General features: G+C 44.9%; 1 long non-coding RNA gene across 1 annotated transcript in view; it reads right to left on the bottom strand.

Annotated features, from left to right (window-relative positions):
- The window catches only part of LOC102371727, a 19,537-nt gene extending 8,074 nt beyond the window's left edge, over positions 1 to 11,463 (bottom strand). The window contains exon 1 of the long non-coding RNA XR_323466.1: positions 11,433 to 11,463. This is a non-coding gene — a long non-coding RNA (uncharacterized LOC102371727). The remainder of the gene's footprint in view (positions 1 to 11,432) is intronic.
- Positions 11,464 to 12,488: the final 1,025 nt, after the last annotated feature.

The following is a 12,488-nucleotide window of genomic DNA, read 5'->3' as shown; positions in this document are numbered from 1 at the left end:
GCTAGCAAGCCAATAGCTAGCTGCCACGTGTGCCTATATTAAGATCGGCCAATAATGTGGCGGAAATCTTAATACAAATGGCGGGAACTTCTTTTTACCGTGCATCACTATAATGCAAAAGAAATGCACGATGCAAAGAAGGCTACAAAACTGGCGGGAAAAACTCCTGCACGCGGGTTCTTAATTGCAACAGAACACTCCACCGTGCAAAAGAGCTGCAATTTAGCGGGAACACAATTTAGCGATGCTGAAGCACACACAAACAAGAAAATCACAACTTTGGGTTGTGACAGAGACCAACACCCTGAGGTAAGTAGGGAAGCAGGTGACCTGGAGGAAGCACAAGCAGGAAGGGGTAAAAAGGGAGGCTGTTTCAGTCTTCCTGGAAAGTAGAGCAATTGGGTAGTTATCTCTGGTGTCTGTACGTGAATGCATGGAGCCTGGGAAACAAACAGAAAGAACTGGAAGTCCTCACACTGCCATGGAATTATGATGTGATTGGAATAACAGAGACTTGGTGGGTTATCTTGAATAACTGGAGTACTGTCATGGATGGTGTAAATTGTTCAGGAAGGACAAGTAGTAGAGAAGAGGAGGAGGAGCTGCACCTTATGGAAAAGATCAGTATGATTGCTCAGAACTTTAGTATGAAACTGGAGAGAGGCCTTTTGAAGGTCTCTGGATTCGGGTCAGAGGAAAGAATAACAAGGGTGACATATTACTCTGGTTGTCTGCTATAGATGACCAGACCAGGAGGATGAAGTGGATGAGACTTTGTTCAGACAGGTAGTAGAAGTTCCCTGATTACAAGTCTTGGTTCTCATGGGGGACTTCAATCACCCTGACATCTTTTTTGGGGGGGGGGGGAGGGGTAATACACCGGTGCACAAGTAAGCTAGGAAGTTTTTGGAGAATGTTGGGTACAACCTCCTGCTGCAAGTATTGCAGAGGTGAAGTAAGAGCCATGCTGTTCTTGACGTGCTGCTCACAAACAGGGAAGACTTGACTGGGAATGTGGAAGTGGTTGGCTACATGGGCAGCAATGACCATGAGATGAATGCATTCAGGATCCTGAGGAAAGGAAGTAAGGTGAGCAACAAAGTAAAGACATGGCACTTCAGACAAGCAGACATTGACCCACTCGGGGAACTGAGGGGCAGGATCCCTGGGCAGGACAGTCTGAAGAAGAGGAGTCCAGGAGAGCTGGTTGTATTTGAAAGAAACCTTACAGGAGGCACAGGAATGAACCATCCCAGTGCACAGGCAGACTAGCAAGTATGGCAGAAGACCAGCTTGTCTCAGCCAGGAACTCTTCATTGAGTTAAAAGTCAAAAAGGAAGCTTATAAGAAGTGGAAACTTGGACAGATGACTAGGGAGGAGTATAGGAGTGTTGCTTGGGCATGCAAGGATGAATCAGTGTCAGATGGCGATGATTTATGGCTGTGGGCCCTGATAGCCTGGAGTCTTGGTGGAGTGGGCTGTGAGGAAGCTGAGAGTATTTAATGGTCACCCAGCTTGCTGTGCCTGCTTCTTGCCTGTTATGCCTTGATGTCAATAAATTTGTCAGAAGGTAGATTGTAGGCAGAGTGATGATAATCCTCTGGGGCTTTTTGTGGGGCTCCTCCTGCCCTCACACCCCACCCTTACCTTGTCCTATGCTCACTAGAGCCAATACACTGTTGGCCACTCTGGATGTCACATGCACTCAATTGATTTCCATATAAGAGAAATCAAAGGGAAAATAACTACTAAAATCAGCCTTCAATTTAAGACTTGTCCTAACTGACTTTAGGTTAGCCCACTCAAAGTCAGTCCACTAGCTTCTAGGGCTCTGTAATTCTACATCAACAGTTCCTATCAGCTTCCCCCAGCAGTTCATTGGATAAAACAATCAGTCCAGTTCCCTTTACCATAGTCCAATTACATTAATTAATTCTTCTATAGTTCTTTAAATTAATCAATCGAGCCCATCAATTCCCCAACAGTCCCTTAGATTAAATGATCAAACCAATAAATTTGTTTGGCATTTCTTTAAATAAATTGATCAAGCCAATTAATTCTCTGGCATTTCCTCAGGTAAATCAATTGACCCAATTAATTTCCCCTACAGTTCATTAGGCACATCTCTCAGGCCCATTCCATTGGTTTACCTGGTAGTCCTACTCGTCAAGGGGAAAAATAAATGAAATGAGGTATGTTCACTGATGAGCTTTCCCACTGGCTACCTGGCTCCGATAGTGCCTCTGGGGAACTTATATCTCCACTGCTTCCTCCAGGCTGCATAATGGAGTGCCATGTGCTGCTCTGAGCTCACAGACTGCAGAGCTCCTCTCCTCCCCTCCCCAATCCTGGTGCTGCTGACTGCACTCTTGCCATGGTGCGGCTCTGAAGGCTCCATGCTGCACCATCGTCTCCCGCCAGTCATGCTGGACCTCCAGATATCCAGCTGGGTCCTGGGCATCCTGCAAGCAGGTACTCACAAAATGGGGCTTTTGCTTTCCCCACTGTTCCACCGCTGCTGCCATCACAGTGAGGAAGGGTAAGAAGTCTCCAGCCCTTATCAGACTCTTCTCCAGCAACAAGCAGAAGATCAGGGTAAGTGTGGGTCCCTTACTAAATGGGGGAGGCAACCTAGTGAGAGATGATGCAGAAAAGTACTCAATATCTTTTTTTACCTCAGAATTCACTGGCAAGTTCGGCTACTAAATACTACTGCACCTGGCAGTACAGTTTGGGGAGGGCATGAACAGCCAACAGTGGTGAAAGAACAGGTTAGGGACTATTTAGAAAATCTGAACATATACAAATCCATGAGGCTGGATGGGATGCACCCAAAGGTGCTGAGGGAGTTGGCCAGGCCATTGTGATTGCAGAGCCTCTGGCCATTATCTTTGAAAACTTGTAGTGGTTGAGAGAGGTCCCGGATGATTGGAAAAGGGCAAAAATAGTGCCCATCTTTAAGAAATGTAAGAAGGAGGATCCAAGGAACTACTGTCTAGTCAGCCTCACCTCAGGCCTTGGAAAAATCATGACGTAGGTCCTCAAGGAATCCATTTCTAAGCACTTGGAGAAGAAGGTGATTACGAACTGTCAGCATGGATTCATCAGGGACAAGTCATGCCTGACCAATCTGATTGCCTTCTGTGATGAGATGACTGGCTCTGTGGATGCAAGAAGACCAGTGGATATGATATACCTTGACTTTATCAAGGCTTTTGATATGGTCTTCTACAACATTTTTGCAAAAAAGCTAAGGAAGTATGGGTTGGATGAATGAGAATAAAGTGGATAAAAAAAACTGGTTGGATGGTCAGGCTCAAAGAGTAGTAATCAATTACTCAATGTCTAGCTGACAGCTGGTATCAAGTGGAGGCCCCAGGGGTCAGTCCGAGGGCTTATTTTGTTCAATATCTTCATCAACAATCTGCAAGATGGAATGGAGTACACCCTCAGCAAGTTTATGGATGACACCAAGCTGGGGGAAGTAGTAGATAGGGTGGCAGGTAGGGCTAAAATTTAGAGAGACTTTGAGAAATTGGAGGATTGAGCCAAAAGAAATCTCATGAAGTTCAATAAGGACAAGTGCCAAGTCCTGCACTTAGGACAGAACAATTCCATGCACTTGCACATGTAGAGGGCTGACTGGCTATACAGCAGCATTGCAAAAAATGATCTGGGGGTTACAGTGGACAGTAAATTGAATATGAGCCAACAATGTGCCTTTGTTGCAAAGAATGCTAATGGCATACTGGGCTGCATCAGTAGGATTGTTGCCAACAGATCAAGGGAAATGATTATTCCATTCTATTAGGTACTAATGAGGCCACATCTGGAGTACTGTGTCCAGTTTTGGGGCCACCACAACAAAAAGGATGTAGACAAATTGGACAGAGTCCAGTGGAGGGCAACAAAAAGGTTAGGGGCCTGGGGCATATAACTTTTGAGGGAACTAGGCTTATTTAGTCTGGAGAAAAGAAGACTGAGGGGCACTTTAATAGCAGCCTTCAACTACTTGAAGTGCGGTTCTAATGAGGATAGAGCTAAACTGTTTTTGGTGGTGGCAGATGACAGAACAAAAAGCATGGTCTCAAGTTGCAGCAAGGAGACTTTAGATTAGATATAAGGAAAAACTTTCTCACTAGGATGGTAGTAAAGCATTGGAACAAGTTACTCAGAGAGGTTGTGGAATCTCCATCCTTGGAAGTTTTTAAGACCCAGGTAGACAATGCCTTGGCTGGGAACATCTAGTTGGAGATGATCCTGCTCTCAGCAAGGGATTGGACTAGATAATTTTCTATGATAGAAAGAAGGGAGGGGCATATTTGAAAACACTGACTGAAATATGTACCTGTAGTAACTTGCATATAGGCAAATTACTCTAGGTACCCATAGGCTTAATTAATTCAGAATTGATGCATTTTGCCTTGTCTGAAACTGGTTCAGGTTTTAACATAGATACTCTGTAAACATGCTTTTAAGAAGAATTTTTGTACCTACTTATATATACTACAAACTATACATTATATTGGTCCAAAGCCAAAAGGCTCACGATTTGCCATATAGTTCATTGGGCAGGACTTCTGCATAGTTAACAGCTTTTCAAGCCATGATAATCCCATACCTCAGCATTAAACAGTGGGACCGTCTACACATTCATTAATTAGCAGTAGTTACTGCGCATTTAGTTAGTACTTCATTAACTACAGTACTTCAGTAGCGCCGGCAGATTATCTTTTTGTGATGCTTATGATCCTGTAGCCTAATAACACTGCACAGTAGCATATTAGCAGTTTTTGACTAGCATGCTACTATTCAGTGTTATTAGACTATTGCACTGTAAGCATCTCAGGTAGGCATGCCATGTATGTATGTGTGTACTCCAGATACTTCCCACAAAGGATCCATGTGCTAATTAGCCTCCCACTCATGACAAACCTGGTGTTCTTGCCATGAATCCTGAGATTTTCCAAATATGTATATGCAAATGAGGTGCAGAGCAAAGTGGTCCAGTTCCACCTCATGGAGGGCAGGGCCACACTAATCATATGCACCAGGCTGAGAGAGGGGGTGACCTGCTTGGGGCCTTGTTTGGTGATGTCTGCCAGATATTTAAGGCTGGTGAAGAAACAGGAATATTGGAAATAGGAAAGGCAGGCAGAGTTCAACTGTAGGAGTGAAGAGGAAGTTCAAATGTATTCAATGTAGTGGCTCACTATGGATTGAAAAGGAGTTAGCACTGTGGGGGACTGAGCACAACAGGCATGACCATATATCTTAGTCAGCTGGCCTGTACTAACTTATCCTTGTGTGAAATTCCTTTTGATAGATTTACTCTAAATGGGCCATGTGTTTAACAGTCATGATCAGTGCTGGCTGCATTTAACCAGCTTCATAGATGATTGCTTTTGGCAGACGTGAACCGTAAACTTTGTAGGTCCCTCATGAAAAAGTGCAGGGGCCACAAAAAAGTGGAAAATGGGGAGAAGGGTGCTGAAAACAGGTGGGAAGCCCTGGTGTCCTGGTGCATGGGGTGGGGAGGGGGAGGGGGAAGAATTGATAGTTGGAAAGAGGGGAAAACTTTAATGGAGGAGTGCAGTGGGCCACCCCATGCCTCTGATTGACTGAGGGGCCCTAGAAGTCAATCTCTGGGGAGGGATGGGAGGACCCTCTCATGCCTCTGATTGGGGCACGAGGGTCTCTGGACATCTCACCCTTCCCTGGAGATTGACAGATGGCTTTGAGAGCCGCTGTAATTGATACACCCTCCCTCTCCACCCTGGAGCACGGGTAAAGATACACAATGTACTTGGTTTTGAAGAACTTCTCCTATTCCTCACAGCAGCGCCTTGCAGGAAGCATTATGGATTCACAAGTCAGAAAATTAATACCTTTATAAACTAATTAACAGCTTCTGAGGAAAAAAAATGGAAGAAGGTTATCTACGTGGGTGCTCAGAGGAAAAGCTGGTCAATGTTACTAAAAAAATAGGACCTTCACTTTTTCTGCCCTCAGTGCTCTAATTTTAGATTTATAAAATTAGAGAACATGGCTCATTTTATTTCTAATTACATACCATTTAACCTTGTCTTCTGAATAGCTAATGTTATTGTACAATTATAAGCTTCATGTTATTTTTAATTAGGTATTTTTTCTTTCCTTCAAACAGTGTTTGAAGTAAGCGATGAGAATATATTCTTCTCTGTTACACTACCCTCATCCATTTTCTACTAATTCATGAAAATAACAAAGCATCGAATCACTATTTCAACTCAGTTATTTTTATCTAGAAACTGGCTGCATTACGTAGCAGGCTACACAGTCTTTAGTCAATTATTTAGAATATTCTTATGATGTTAAATTATACAGAAGCTTCTGACCTTGTCAATTGTAGCATTGCTCAAATATATTTTGACTAAATAATGAGCTAGATAACATGCTTTTTAGAAAATTGTCATAACCATTGTATTTTAGGGCATTTCAGAAGTGAAAATTCTATGTTTGACACATGGGAAATGTCAAAGTATAATAAAACCAATAATTTATTAACTAAATAGAGGGATAAAAAGAACCTGAATCATTAACAAAATAGATGTGGGTAGTGAACCATGTAATCATCATCTGTAACCATGAGGTAGCCTTCTGACTAGGAGAGCTAAGGAGATGTAGGGCCAAATTCCTTCTGGGTCTAGAACCTGAGTCTCTTGCTTCTTGGTTGATTGCCCTGAGCACTTAGGCAAGGACAGATATTCAAAAAGCCTGAGTCTGAATTGATTCAATCTTTGCAGGTTACTCTAACCTGGCTAGGCTGAATGTGGCGTCCCCAGCTGGCGCTGTGAGTATGCTCCCACTCTGTGGTCTGGGCCCCTGACTTGCCTACCATGACTCAATGGAATTTGTAACTGAAAGGAGGGGTTCAGTGGTGTTCCTCCCTCGATCCAGAGATGGGCTACTCCCTGGCTCGCCATGGTTGCTCCTGGGGCTCTGCATCTCCTACACCCCTTCCACTTGCCAACCTTGTGGATCTTCATGTTGCCACACCAACTCCTGGCTTCGGCTCGTCAAGTGCCTCGAGGAGCCTCTGCTTCCTCAGCTGCTGTTGGGTGCACAGGCTTGGAAATTCAGCCTGCCTGCCCCCTTCATCCTTGGTCCACCTCTGCCCCTACACCGACCCTGGGTCTAAGGTGCCTACCTCAGAGCCGGGGTCGATAAGGCCGGTCACGTCTCCTGTGGGGAACTACCAACCATGGGCCTCTATGCCAGGGGCCGAGGTTTGTGAGGCCTCAGCATGCCCGGCGTTTCACCTTCTGGCTTCCCCCCTGCACCCAGCTTCCACCAGGGTTTTTAAATCTCCCATGGCAGCTGACATCATCAAGCTGGCCACAGCTCAGCTTGATCAACAGCTGCTTGATAAGCCACTGCAGTGCTAGCTTGCGTGGATTATTCTCCATCCTGACCTGCCTCCCGGGTAAGTTTTCTGGTGCTGGGATCCCTTGGCCCTCCTCCGGGAGCATCAGGGTCTTCCCCTGGCACTTCTGGCCCCTGAAGGTGTACCCCGCTGCCATATGGAACCAATTTGTAACTCTACAGACATCCCCTCTGGATTGAAAAAAATGCAGGCACATGTCTGAAGTGGCTCAGGCTAGAAGCCAGGGGGTGCTAGAGAAGCCCTCCCTTCCCTTTCACAATGCTAAGCTGAGGGGGGGGGGGGTGGCTAGACCCCAGCAGGATGCTTTGATTGTGGAAGGATTTCCCTACTCCTGACCAGCAAGAGAGCCAGCAAGGCATTGATAACAAAGCATTTACTTACACAGCAGAGGGTTACACAGGGAGTTGTTAGCATTTATCAGTCCATCTATAAAACAAAACCTTCTCTCATTATTTCAAGCTCTTCTTAAATAACTTTTTCCAAGGAAGGAATGGAGAGACATTTCCAGCTATCTGTTGATTGGCTCCAAAAAACCCTAAGTTGAGACTGCCCTGTCTGACTTTGTCCTGTCCCCCATATCCAGACCAAAGCCAGCATGTGGTATGCTAACTAATGCTGAGAGGTGTCTGTGTAAGGCAGAGGGCAGGGGAGAATCCCTGCTTGAGCAGGGAGTGGTGAGTGGGGGGTGGAAGAGAGCAGGAGGAAGCCAGGAAGATGCTGCTGTACCTTCAGTTTCTGCCGGAGCTCCAGGCAGGGAGCAGAGGGGTGGGGCCAGCCCTGCTGGGCTGGAGCAGAGAGCAGAGCCCCACCTAGCATTGCAAAGCATCTGGGATGCTGGGGGACTCTGGTTTACCAGGAAGAGGTATGGGACAGACCTTGCATAAACCAGTTTGACCCAAATCAGTTCAGTCTGATGCTACATTCAATCAGGTTTATCTCAAACCAGTTTCAACCATTTTCAAACTGGGTTATACGTACTTAACGTCTGTTCTGTTACAGGTTTAAACCAGTTTCTGATCACTTAAACTGACTTAGGTGTTATATCTGTCTCTATCCTAGATTATTGGGCTAAAGCATGGCATAGCTCTCCTTAAGCCACCTTATGCTCAGGTGCTTACACACATATATGAATCCACATACCTGCCTAGTATGCATACTCTGTAGCCCTGTGGACATATGCATCCTCACTATTCATGGAGTAGGAATTTAGACAGTTTTGTGTCTGGGTAAGTACCATTTTCGTATGTAAAGTGAAGTAGGATTTTGCCCTCTATTTATAAATGAAGGACCATATGCTGCTGGCACAGACAATTGATTTATGGCAGCTGAGAATCTGGCATTACAGTTTTAGATATTTTGAGGGACAGTGCAACATTTTGTACATTCAAAGATACCACACCCTACTTCCTATTCCTTCTTGGAAATGGCTTGCAATATCAAAGCTGTGTGCTGCCAAGAAATCCTGGAAATCAAACGGTTCTCCAAATATCAGGCATACAGTAAATTAACATTGTGCATTACAAAGAAGAGATATATAGTTTAGCTTACAAAGTAAAACTGATACATACATTTTATTTGTTCACACTATTTTAGTCATTTCTCCTCTTAAACTAACATAGCTTAATATGACCAAAACATCAACTACATTACTTAGGTTAAACGTTAAATTCACTCCTCCAAATTCCTATATAGTTGAGCTTTTATTATCTTTCCTCACTCACACTTTTTAACATTACTATTTCTCCTTATAGTAAATTATTATTCGTTCCTGTGTTACAGCGAATTTTAATGTTATTATGCATTTTAGTATGAACCACTCTGCCATCAATGATATTGGCAATGAGCTGGAATACAGTGATATTTTGGTACATAAATATATCAGTAAGTCCACACAATTATCAATTTTAGAATATTGAATCATTATATAGCAGAACATATCATCCATAATTAATGCACCAATATTGTATTACAACATAAAATATATAGCAGTGCAAGAGTGAGGTAGCTGTGATGGTTCAGAAATTATGACTAGGCAAGGATTTCTTAGGGTGTCTAGTTTGCCATGCCAGTCCTTAGTCCCGCACTTAGATTTTTCTTCCCAGCTAACACTGTCCGCTGCCTTGCAAGCTGGCAGCTTGACCAGTAGTGACTGTAGACTATTAAAGCCACCAAGGGTTCTCGCCTCCCACGTCTTTGGTGTAAACTAATTATAGGGAGGATGGTGTCAATTCCTACTCCTGTGGTGACTTTATAAATACACATGTTGTTGCATGGACCTGGCACCTCACTTCCCCTACACCCCGCCTAGCACCAACCTGATGGTGCAATGTCGAGTTTGGTAAATGCTTTTCCTGCCTTCCTCAGTTCAAGAATCTTTGTCACAATAATAGTGGTAAGAGCACCCTGTCTCAGGGTCCTACTATGAATATCCTTACTTAAACTCAGTCCTACATATATATCACTTTCCTACTCAGGGCATGTTGGGCTGAAACACATGTTTAATGTGTCACCCACCTTTTCACTCATGGCTTTACCAGTCCCTTCTCTCTTCTTGTCTTTCAAGCTTGTCACTGATCCAGCTCAGCTTACCAGTATCTGGCTTCCACAGACTCTGCTCAGGTAAGTACACGGATTCCTCCAAGTCAGCCCTGGTGAACAGCCTCTCAGCTGTAGGCTTCCACCACTTGCCCCTGCCAGGTCATTCTACCTTCTCGCGCTGCTCCAGGTGATGTGGGGACCTCACTTCTGGTTCCCCTAAGAAGTTGTCCCATGGTGGCTTTGAACCAGCATCTGCATCCCCCTCCCCCTCCCAAATTAGTACTGGGATGTGTTTAGAAGACATGCCCATACTGGGGCTGGATGTTCCCTTCTTCTGCCGCCAACAGTCAGTCTGCTTGCTGCCCCAGTGTGTCTTGTAAGTCCTGCTGTATGGCAGTCTTTTGCTGTCTGTCACAGGGTGCTATCTTTTATTGGACCAATTATGTAGTTGGAATATAGACAAGCTTTTGAATGCAAGATATTCTTCTCTAGTCTGACCAGGTTCTGAGGAACAGGAAAAATGTCTTGCATTTGAAAGCTTGCCTGACTGTAACCTAACTATATAACTGGTCCAATAAAAGATATAACCTTAAGAAATCTTTGCCTCCCATGCCTAGGGGGAGAGAAGGGGCTTCAGAGGCCCTCGGATAGAGAGCTCCCTGTAGGTGCCAAGCTGTTCGCCCATTCAGATACAAGGTGGCACTGTTCTACTCTGTCTGTTCATTAATATTTCCTCCATTCCACTCCAACAATGGATCTTCAGTCAGTCTTAAAGTTACTTCATTTTTTCTTATGGAAGTGTAAAGAAGAAGAAAGAAAAGAGATATTTACCGACAGCCAGAAGGAAACAGTGAGGGAGAAAGGAGTGCCTCAGGAACTGCAGTTCTGGAGCAGCTGCTCCGTGAGGCTAGAGCAGCCCTGGGAAGCAGGGAGAGAAGTGCGTGGGGAGCTGAAGTGTGGAGATGAGCATCCCAAGCCCTGAGAAGCAGGGTGGGACATCCCCAGTAGCATTGAGCCAGCAGACAGATGGTGATTAAGCTCAGAAGAGCTTAATTAGGATGGGAGACTCCAGCCAGGGAGACACCATGGAGAAGAGTGGTGTTTGTGGCCAGGGAGCGATGCCGCAAAAGGCCCAGCCTACAGAAAAGTAGCTGAGCCCTGTTTTTGGAGATACTGGCATTTTTTTTGTGTCTTCTTTTCATTTATGACTGTGTTGCCTGATGTGCTGTCATCTCCATTGGCTGGCAGAGTGTTGCATCAGGTGGGTAGAGGCCCAACCTGAATTATGTGAAGGGGAAAACTGCTCAGACCAATCAATATCCCTGGGAGAGGGTAAATCAGCCTGAATGGGCTTCTGTTCTTTTTATTTGTTTAGACTACTTTGTTTTGTTGATTTTATTAGAAGGCTCAACCATCAGGGAGATAGAATATATAAAAATCTCTCTCCTGGCCAACCATGGGACTTACCTGAGACTAAAGAAGTCCAGTAGTCCGCGCTGATTTAGTTCCATTGAGATGGTTGCCTTGACACACACAAGCCTGTGAAAGAGAAACAAGAGATTCCAGTTAAGATCAAGATAAACAAATGGCAGCATAACATCTGGGTGGTGCTAGGCCGGGGTGTAGGGGAGGCCGAGCCCCATAAGAAATCTACTTTGAGCGATCATTGACTGGTGGCGGTGAGAATTAACACCTCCCAATTGTTATTATCTTAAAACATCAAGATGTGGCAAACAAGAGTCAGGACCACTGCTACAGAAAACCAGGTAAGTGATCATGTGACTGCAGGTCAGGGTCAGGAAGGTACCCAGTGTCTGTACCTGTAGCTTTAATTGGGCCAAGCCCAGACAGGAAGGCTCAAATTTTTAACTTTACAAAGACATTTTTAGGGGTTTTTTTTTTTTTTTTAATGGGCTATGTATATATTCATGGGCAGTTGGCAATCTGGTGGATTTGTAGAGTGTCAGGTGCACCACTGCATGCTAATTGCCTAGACTTCCTGAGACTCACTGTTATGCACCAGCCCTTGGGTAGTCTCACCTATTTGTTAGTTAGCCAAAGTGCGGGTGAATTCCAGATTGGCTCCCCAGAGAGCTAGGGTCTAGAGGAGTCTGGTGTTGGAACTGGATTCAGAAGCCGTAAGCAAAGTTAGGACAAGTTGGTATTAGAAGCTGGAGACACGGTAAGCCAAGTGTTAACTGGCATCAGAAGCCAAAAGCCACAGCCAAAGGTCAAACCGTAATCACAAACAGGGACCCAGAGTCAAGGAATGCCAAGGGTCTTACTGAAGTTGAAAGCCAGAGTCAGAGCCAGGAGTCAAAACCACAAAAATCAGCAAGGAAGCACATGGAAGGTCAGAAGTAATAACTTTTGCCTTTGCCTAGAAAAGGAGACTGAGAGCTGGGCCTGGCTTTTAAGGCCTGGAGCAGGTGGGCCCAGCTGTAGCTTCAGGGGATTGGCTGCCCTGACTGCCTCACTCAGTGGAATTGGGGGTAGGGCACTGTTCTGGGCTTGCTGCAGATA

Source organism: Alligator sinensis, unplaced genomic scaffold (assembly GCF_000455745.1).
Source record: "Alligator sinensis unplaced genomic scaffold, ASM45574v1 scaffold49_1, whole genome shotgun sequence".
Lineage (NCBI taxonomy): Eukaryota > Metazoa > Chordata > Crocodylia > Alligatoridae > Alligator > Alligator sinensis.
This window is presented reverse-complemented; position numbering and strand designations above follow the sequence as displayed.